We start from the raw sequence: 8845 nt of genomic DNA on the forward strand, positions 1-8845 counted from the left end.
AGATTAGAGTTTTATCTAGGAACCAAAAGGACTCATAATTGAGTATTGAGGGTGTCTTTAGAATCTTATTGACATCTTCATTATGTGTGAGATGAAAGATATTCCTCGGGTAATCTAGGGTGTGGAGGTCAAGGCGGGAGTTAGCACACACACACATAGGGCACTGTGGATGAAGCAGAGCTAATATCACTTCACTATTTATTGAACATCTCACTCCTTGATTTCTGTCCATTTGTGCTTGTGGAGTCCTTTACTTTTGAGCTTGAGGTCGCACTTTTAGCCGTTTATCTTCTTTCCCTTTGTTCTTCATGTTTGTTTGCTTGGGGACAAGAAAACGCTTAGGTGTGGGAATGTTTGATAAACGTCTAAAAGTACATATTTTGCATGTATTTGTTTTGTATTATTGTTTACATTTATTTGTTGAATCGATGCCCTTTTGGTCTAAATTGTGTTATTTTTATATTTCAGGCATAAAAAAAGCCCTGGGGTCTCGACGACGCGATTGGGATGATTTAGGCATCAAAACGGCATTTCCTAGCTCAGGATTACTGTAGCACAATATTGTAGCGCTTTCACTGTAGCTGTTATCGTAGCTCATCACTGGCTTCTCGGCAGAAAACTAGAAATCCCGAGGGGTCAGCATACAGCTGGTATACTGACCCGTTTACCCATCGGGATCTAGGTGTTTAAAGGCTTTGTAGGGGCTAGTTTTGGGAGAGGGGGATCATCTTCTTGGGAAAAAAAAAGCTAGGGTTTGAAAATCACTTCCACATCACCTTGAACCCGAGCTTTAGGAGGGCAAAAAGGGAGGATATCCGAGCATTCCTCGGCAAGGGAGAGCAACATTTAGGAGGATCCACTTCAAGAACTTCATTGCTTGGAGGTTGAAGACAACGGGAAGCCACCCCTTAGAGTGGCATCCTCGGAAGGTTTTCTCCGGGGATTCAAGCGTCATTTCGGTCTTCACCTTTTGATGGAGTGTTCCTCATGTTTCTTTTAGTTGTTTGTATGGATTGTTTGGTTGCTTTGTTGAATATGAACAACTAAACCCCAAAATGTCACCAGATGTAGGTGAACCTTGTGGGTGAACTTGTGATGTTTTGGATTACTTGAATAATTTATGCATGATTGATATTGAGGATAGAGAGTCTTCAATCATGGCCGAAGAGCGACGCACTTTATCCAAATATGAAAGACCTCAATTCACGGGTGATGAGTTTAGTGTTCAAGCACCATCCGTGGCATCCAACAATTTTGGAATTAAAGTAAGTACAATTGGCATGGTCCAGAACTCGGTTCAATTCAATGGTCTTGTAAATAAAGATGCACATGACCACCTTTCCCTGTTCCTCCAAATTTGCTCTACATTCAAGATTAATGGGGTGTCAGATGATGCGATCTGTTTGAGACTATTTCCATTTAGTTTGAGAGATGGAGCATATCGTTGGCTTACATCATTATCTTCAGGGTCTATAAAAACATGGAAGGATATGGTTGAGAAGTTCCTTGGGTGGTATTTTCCGCCAAGCAAAGCGGCCAAATTAAGACAAGAAATTTCACCCTTTAAACAAGGGGAGTCCGAAACATTGTTTGAAGCCTATGAGAGATTCAAGGATCTCCTTAGAAGGTGCCACCATCATGGTTTTGCTTCATGGATGTGAGTACAAATCATCTACAACGGGCTGAACTATGCTACTCGCCAACTCATTGATGCCACGGCGGGTGGTTCCCTTAGCAACAAGTATTCCGATGAGGCTGAGCAATTACTTGAGTCTATGGCAAGCAATGAATCACATTGGGGCTCAAGGGGATCTTCACAAAAGACTGCTGAAATTTATGAAGTGAGTAGCAATGATGCCTTGGCCGCAAAGGTTGATGTGTTAACTCGAAAGCTTGATCTTCTTATGGGCAGTGGTTCGAGGTTAGAATCAGTGATGAGCTGTAGCACTTGCGGTGGTGGGCATGGTTGCAGCCCAATGTCCTATTGCTAGCTCTTCTGTTGCTTCCATTGAGAATGTCGACTACATTGGGGGGCAACAAAATCAAGGGAACCCGTATAGCTCAACTTAAAATCTGGGATGGAAGAACCACCCAAATTTTGCATGGAACCAAGGCCAACAACAAAAGAGGTTCATACCAAGGATCTCAATTTCAACAACTGGCTTTTGAGAAGAAATTTACAACTAAAGAGGTTCATGCCAAGTTCATGCTCAGTACGGATGCCAGGTTCAGTAGCCTAACTAGTAGCATGGATGCACAATTTGGCAAGGTGAATGATCAGCTCACTCAGCACGCCAAATAGTGTAGTGAGATAGGTTCTATTTTGAGAAACCTCCAAGCTTCTATAAAATCACTTGAGCATCGAGTAAGGGGAACTCGGCAAGGCAAATTCTAAACGTCCTTTAGGTTATCTTCCTAGTAACATGGAAGACATTCCAAGGCCTCTAATCCCTTATCCAACCAGATTGAGGCATGACAAGGAGGATGTTCACTTCAGAAAGTTCATCAACATTTTCAAACAACTCAATTTCGAACATCCCGATAGTTGAAGTATTGACCTAAATGCCTAAATATTCCAAGTTTTTAAAAGAGCTCCTTACGAACAAGAGAAAGTTAGTGAAAGAAGGCACTGTTGCACTTACAGGAAATTGCTCGGCCATTTTAGAAAAGAAGCTAACATAAAAGTTGAAAGATCCGGGAAGTTTCATTATCCCGTGCATGCTTGAAGGAGGAGTCCAAGAAAATGCTCTAGCGGACTCGGGGGCTAGCATAAATGTCATGCCCTACACCATGTATTTGAAACTTGGCTTAGATGACTTAAGGCCCCCGAGGATGACCTTACAATTAGCGGATCGATAAATGTGGAAACCTCGTGGGATTGTTGAAGATGTGATTGTCCGAGTGGACAAATTTGGCTTCCCTGTGGATTTTGTCATCATGGACATCGATGAGGATGTAGAGACACTATTGATTTTTGGCCGACCATTCCTTAGCACCTCAGGTGCCCTAATTGATTTGAAAGGAGGGAAATTAACGTTAAGAGTCAGAGAAGAGGAAGTGGTGTATGCTTTTTCGGCTGCTATAAAACATTCTTTAGATCATGATGACACACTTTACTTCATTGATAAAACTGATAAGTTAATTTCTGACTGTGTGCAGGAGGTGCTCTCAATAAACCCTTTAAATGAGTATTTGGGAGAGTTGGGGAATGAACAAACAAGAAGAACCTCAGTACCATTCTCAAATTCACAACTTGAAGCAACCAAAAGAGAATGTATCTTGTACCAATGCTAAGGAAAAAGAGGAAAAAGAATCATTTGTGAAGAAGATGTGGAGGGCGATTCACGGGAGAAAAAAAAAAGGTACCAAGCTTCATCACCCCACATCTCAAGGAGGGAAGGTAAATTTTTCACCCTTCTCTACTCATGAACAATTCAAGGTCTTTTCAATGTTATCACTGAATTTGCCGGGAAGAAACAACACTGCAAGGGCTTCTTGGGAGGCAACCCAATCATTCGGGTGTGTTATCTTGCATTTTTTGTATTTTAAGGTCTTAGTTCATTTCACTTTTCGTATTTCTTAGACTTGTTTATTTTTGAGTAAGTTCATGCTCACACACTTGCCACATTGTTCTCATTGATTTAATTGTGGTTTATTTGTGCAACTTCTTGAGAAACTCATATTTTAGTGTCATTTCATGTTCTAGATCGTTGTTTTACTCATTTCATTCATTTTTGGAGAAGTCTTTCGAGCTTGCCATATCATTTTTACATCATTTGATGCAGGATTTCGAAGTTTTGAGTGAGTTTAAAAGTCATATGGACATCCTAGGGCGTATGGAGGCCATCTGAGATGGACACAGAGCCAATCCAGTGGCTCTGTGCCGTCTCAGACGGCCCCCAAACGACCACCATACGGGGCCATCGGAGGCACGCAGAGAGCCTAGGCTGAGAGTGTCTCTCGGCCCATACGACCATACAGGGGCCGTATGGGGGCGGTATGTGGCGTTCTTTCCACTTATCAAACATGGGCCAAAAACTTGATCGCTTCCTTGCAAGTGTACTGGGATCGCCAAGTAATACCTCGTGTAAAGACATGAGGATCAGATTCCACGGGGCTAAGGATCTCCTATTACTCCTTCTTGAGCTATTATCTAGCCTATGATTGCAAGTGATGGGGTTTACTCTACTAGATGCAATTAAAACTAAATACAAGATTACCAACTAATAAGAAAGAACAAGCAATGAGCAAGCAAGAAAATCAATGTAATGCAAAGGCCTATGGATGTGGATTCCCTTGAGGGGTTATCATGAAACATGGATGATGATCAAAAGATGGAAGGGTAAATTGGACAAAGAGATTTCTAGATTAGAACAACCCCAATTTCTCGGCGATTGAACCCTAATCCCATATGAACATTGATAGGAATGTCTTTGAAATCCACATTCCTACGATTGCATTAAGTACAAGGAGATTTCAAATAAGAGTAAACCTACTCTTCTTCGGCTCAAACCTAACATGGAGGGCTACCAACAACCAATTTCTCAGTGTGATGATACAAGTATCCCCTCCTAATCCATTCATGATCTAATACATGCAAAGAAGGTCACATCTACATGCATCACTCATAAAAGAGCTACATATTTCTCCTTAGTGTAGCACTTAGCATGAAAAAAATGGATTAAATCTCAAAATAACCCAAGAATGGAATTAACAAGTAATAATCCAAAATACATTATAAAACCCCCCCAAGGTTCACCAACACCCAGTGGCATTGGGGGTTGAGTGTGTCATCATCTCACAATGAACAACACAATCAAGCAAAACACAAAGCAAAAGCATAAATGACACTTCCTAGATGAAATGGTGGAGGAGGAGGTAGAGAATGTGCCGAATGACGCTTCCCTTGCCAAAGGAATGCCGAATGATGCTTCCTCTAGCCGCGGGTCTCCTTCCTTCAAATCGTGGTTGATCTCCCCTTTGAATGATGTTGCCTTCTTGCCTTGAGAGCCCTTGGCTTTGGCCTTTGATGATCTCCTCATTTCCTTGCCCTTCTTCTTCTTCCAATGGTCACTCAAAGCCTCCCAAGTAGCTTCTCTAAATCTGTCTAGAAAAGTCCCTTGTTTTGCCCTAAAAGTCAGCTTTTATACCCATCATGGCATACGAGTGGTATAGGGGTCGTATGGGGGTTGTATAGCAGTCAAATAATATAAATTCGTGCTCCATACGGGGTCCATAAAGCCTCCATATGGCCACCATACTGGGTGGTATGGTGGTGGCATGAAATTGCTGTTTTCTTCTCTTTTCGCCTAAATGATATCTTCAACAATATATATATATATATGAAAACACCTATATTTAGAAACTTATCAATTAATGAGTCATGGAGATCCTTAAATACATAGTCCAAAATCTAAGGTCAACCATGCCTAACTCTATACATGTCCCCGGAGGAGAAATTGAAATAACCTCTCAACCTCACACTTGTATAGAATCGCAATGAGTTCTAGGGATTCCAATTGATAAATCATTTTCCTAGATGTAGACCTAACCCTTTGGTCCAGGTGAAAGGTCCCTAGCCACAATTAAGCCCTAGGTGCTAAAATCACTTCAACGCTTCACTCCGTTGCCCCTACAACTAAGCCCCAGCGGAAGATCATCCCTTAGCCCATTCACTCTACTATTACCGCAAAGACTTCGAGGAAATGGAGGTAGAATAAATCACACTAGAGGGGAAAGGGGATGCTCCGCTACCTCTCAAACTCACCCTCTCAACCCTCTCCAATCTAGTTTTGTCTAACTCTCATGGTGTGTCACTCCCTCACAAGACTTACCAAGAAGAACTCTCAACGCTAGTGTCACTCTAGGGGAGTATTTCATACAATCAAGCATACAAGATTGGAACTCACAATAAATATCAATTAATTGAAAGCATAATAAAAAGGTTCAATGAAATGAATACATCCTAGGGTTCACAAATACCCAAGTACCCACTAGGGGTTTAGCTCTCCATGGAGCTAATTACAATCAATGATATCAAATATAAAAGCAGATAATATATAGAAAACCCCTCAATAGTCATGACGATGGTCTTGTGGAGAGTCCTCTACTCATCCAAGGGTCCCTTTATCTGACCTAGGAGACACCTCGTCGTATCGGTGCCGACGAAAGCTCTCCCACTAACCTTCTTCCAAATGGAGTACGATGTCAGAGCCATAGAACCTTTCCAAATCCCTAGACAATACATTTTAAAACCCTAGCCGCAGCCCTCTCTCAAGTTGGGGAAAAATATGGATAAAAGAATTCTCAAATCGGGGCTGAAATCGGCCTTAAATAGAGCTGGAATCAGAAATCCACATGCCTATGTGGGCGCCCCTGTGGATTTTTCGCACGGGCTTGTGGAATTTCCACACACCCGTGTGGATTCTCTTTTTACTCCTTCTTCGGCCGGCTGTGAACGATACCTGCTACTCTACCATCCCGAAAGTCTCCCGAATCTATGTTTTACATCGAGGTAACGTAAATGGGCACACATTTACACCGTAGATAGCTTTGCTTCTTTCAATAAACGGACACATTGGTGGAGATCTTGCTATACATGCATAAGCCGGAATGCTTGAATGCGACCGCCCTTGTGCTCCTCCAAATCGTTGTGCTAACTTGAGTACAAGGAGGTTGGCACATATTCTCGCAATCTTGAACCCGACTTATATCTTCGCGTTTGAACCTTCTCAAGATTTCTTCCAAATGGTGCATTCACGATCTACATTGGCTTCTTTTTCTAACATTTGGCTTCACAACCCTATATGCATGAAAGTAACATAAATGCACACATATTAGCGTTAAAACCCGATAAAAGTAATGCTTATCATAAGGAAAGAACACTTCTCATTCTTATCACACAAGCACTTATCAGATGCATCAAGCGTCAATGTCATTTCTTCTCAGTTCTGCTATTGGTGGTGGTGAAGATGCGGATGTTGGTGGATCAATCGATGCCTGAACTGGTGATGGTGGTGATGTGGATACGTGAGGGGTCCTCGGTCTCATGATGAATGGTGAGGCCACGTCTCTCTCAAAGAAGTTTGTGTAGGATATCTAGACGTGCCATCACCTCAGTATGGTTCTTGACCTGCGTGGCGTGAACCTCGGCTAGATCTTCCTATGGCACCCCTACAGTGCTCCTGAGCCTCTCCATCGATCATGGGCTCGAGTTGGGGAGAATATCTAAACTGGTGGGGGCTCCTGTGCTGTAGGGGGTACCTTTGCCTGTTCCTGCTCTGTTTGTGGCTCAAGTACTGACTGTGACCCCTCAATTGTAACTTCCTCGGCCTCAAATAGCTCTAGTGGGGGCATGGTCAGCACATACACCGCATCTCTATACTTGCGGATCACACCCATCAGTCGCATGGTCTCTAGGCAGAGGAGTGCAGGTATGATCGTCTTCTCGGCCCCTCAAATGTCGTCCGAGAAGACCCATCCCCATGATAAGTCGAGTAATATAAGGGCCCAAGAAAACAACTCTAATCCTGGCATACTACCCTTGGTGCCTCAGATACTAAACTAAAATATGCCCCAAGTGGATTAGCTGACTCTACAGCATGGAGTACAGGTATAATGGCTCATGTCTGCTCGGTACCCCTATACTATCACCACGGCCATTCACCGACCTACTCAGAATGGCGTACAAGTAGTAGTATGCAGGTTGAGAAAGGCACGCGGCCTTGGACACCCCAGCTCATACTAGCCCTGACCACATAATACTCTATATGCTCTCTACGAGGTCAAAGAGCCAGATTGTCTGTAGGCAACTGGGCGTACTCCTCTGTGCTTGTGAATGCCTCATCATATAGTCCAAGTAGACTTGAAAATTGACTGACACTCATGTTGTGGTGATGTCCAAATGCTCTAAACTAGATCGTGTTGAAACTCGAGAAGCAGATGTAAGAGCGATCGAATTCAAACGATGAGAGCACCTCTAGTGTAAGCATGCGGAAAGCTGGTTCCTGTATAAGCAATAATCTCCTCCATCTACCCATAAAGAGAAGCTCGTCAATCTCATCAACCATGTCATTAGCTAACTAGACCTCCCTGAGCGAGCTCAAATATGGAAATCACATCTGACTCAAATTTAAGCTGCGACAGCCGCTCAAATTGAGCATAGTGCTCGGGAATCGAGAACTCTATATGCTCTTATTGATGCTTGCTAGTCGGTTTCCTTGTTCTAAAAGCCATATCTGTAAGTGTTAAAAAAGAAAAATGATCATTTAAACTCACAGAACAACACTATAGAAATCAACACGACTGTGTGGAAATTGCACATGCCTAGGACAATGGTTTCAAGTGGAAGAACCCTCTATTATACTTTCTAAATGATGCAATAATGAGTCGTGGAGATCCTTAAAATACATGGTCCCTGGTAAGTGCTTGTGTGATAAGAATATGAAGTGTTCTTTCCTTGTGTTGAGCATTGCTTTTCTTGGGTTTTAACGCTAATATGTGTATATTTATGTTATTTTCATGCAGGTAGGGTTGTGAGGCCGAATATGAAAGAAAGAAGCCAATGTAGGCTATAAATGCACCAATTTGGAGAAAATCTTGCTAAGGGTCAAACGTGAAGACATAGGTCAGGTTCGAGATGCGGGAATGTGTGCCAACCTCTTCATATTCAAGCTAGAACAACTATTTGGAGGGGTACAAGGGCAGTCACATTCAAGCATTCCGACTTGTGCATATAGAATAAGATCTCCGCCAACATATCCATCATTGAAGAATCAAAGCGATCCACGATGTAAATATGTACCCGTTTGCGTTACCTCGATGAAACCATGGATTCAGGAGTATC

General features: G+C 42.6%; 1 non-coding gene across 1 annotated transcript; it reads right to left on the minus strand.

The window, feature by feature from the left end:
* Positions 1-1538: 1538 nt before the first annotated feature.
* LOC120269729 lies at positions 1539-1645 on the minus strand. The gene has a single exon (XR_005539368.1). It is a non-coding gene; the product is annotated as a small nucleolar RNA R71 (small nucleolar RNA).
* Between the last annotated feature and the right edge of the window lie 7200 nt (positions 1646-8845).

Source organism: Dioscorea cayenensis, chromosome 9 (genome assembly GCF_009730915.1).
Source record: "Dioscorea cayenensis subsp. rotundata cultivar TDr96_F1 chromosome 9, TDr96_F1_v2_PseudoChromosome.rev07_lg8_w22 25.fasta, whole genome shotgun sequence".
NCBI lineage: Eukaryota > Viridiplantae > Streptophyta > Magnoliopsida > Dioscoreales > Dioscoreaceae > Dioscorea > Dioscorea cayenensis.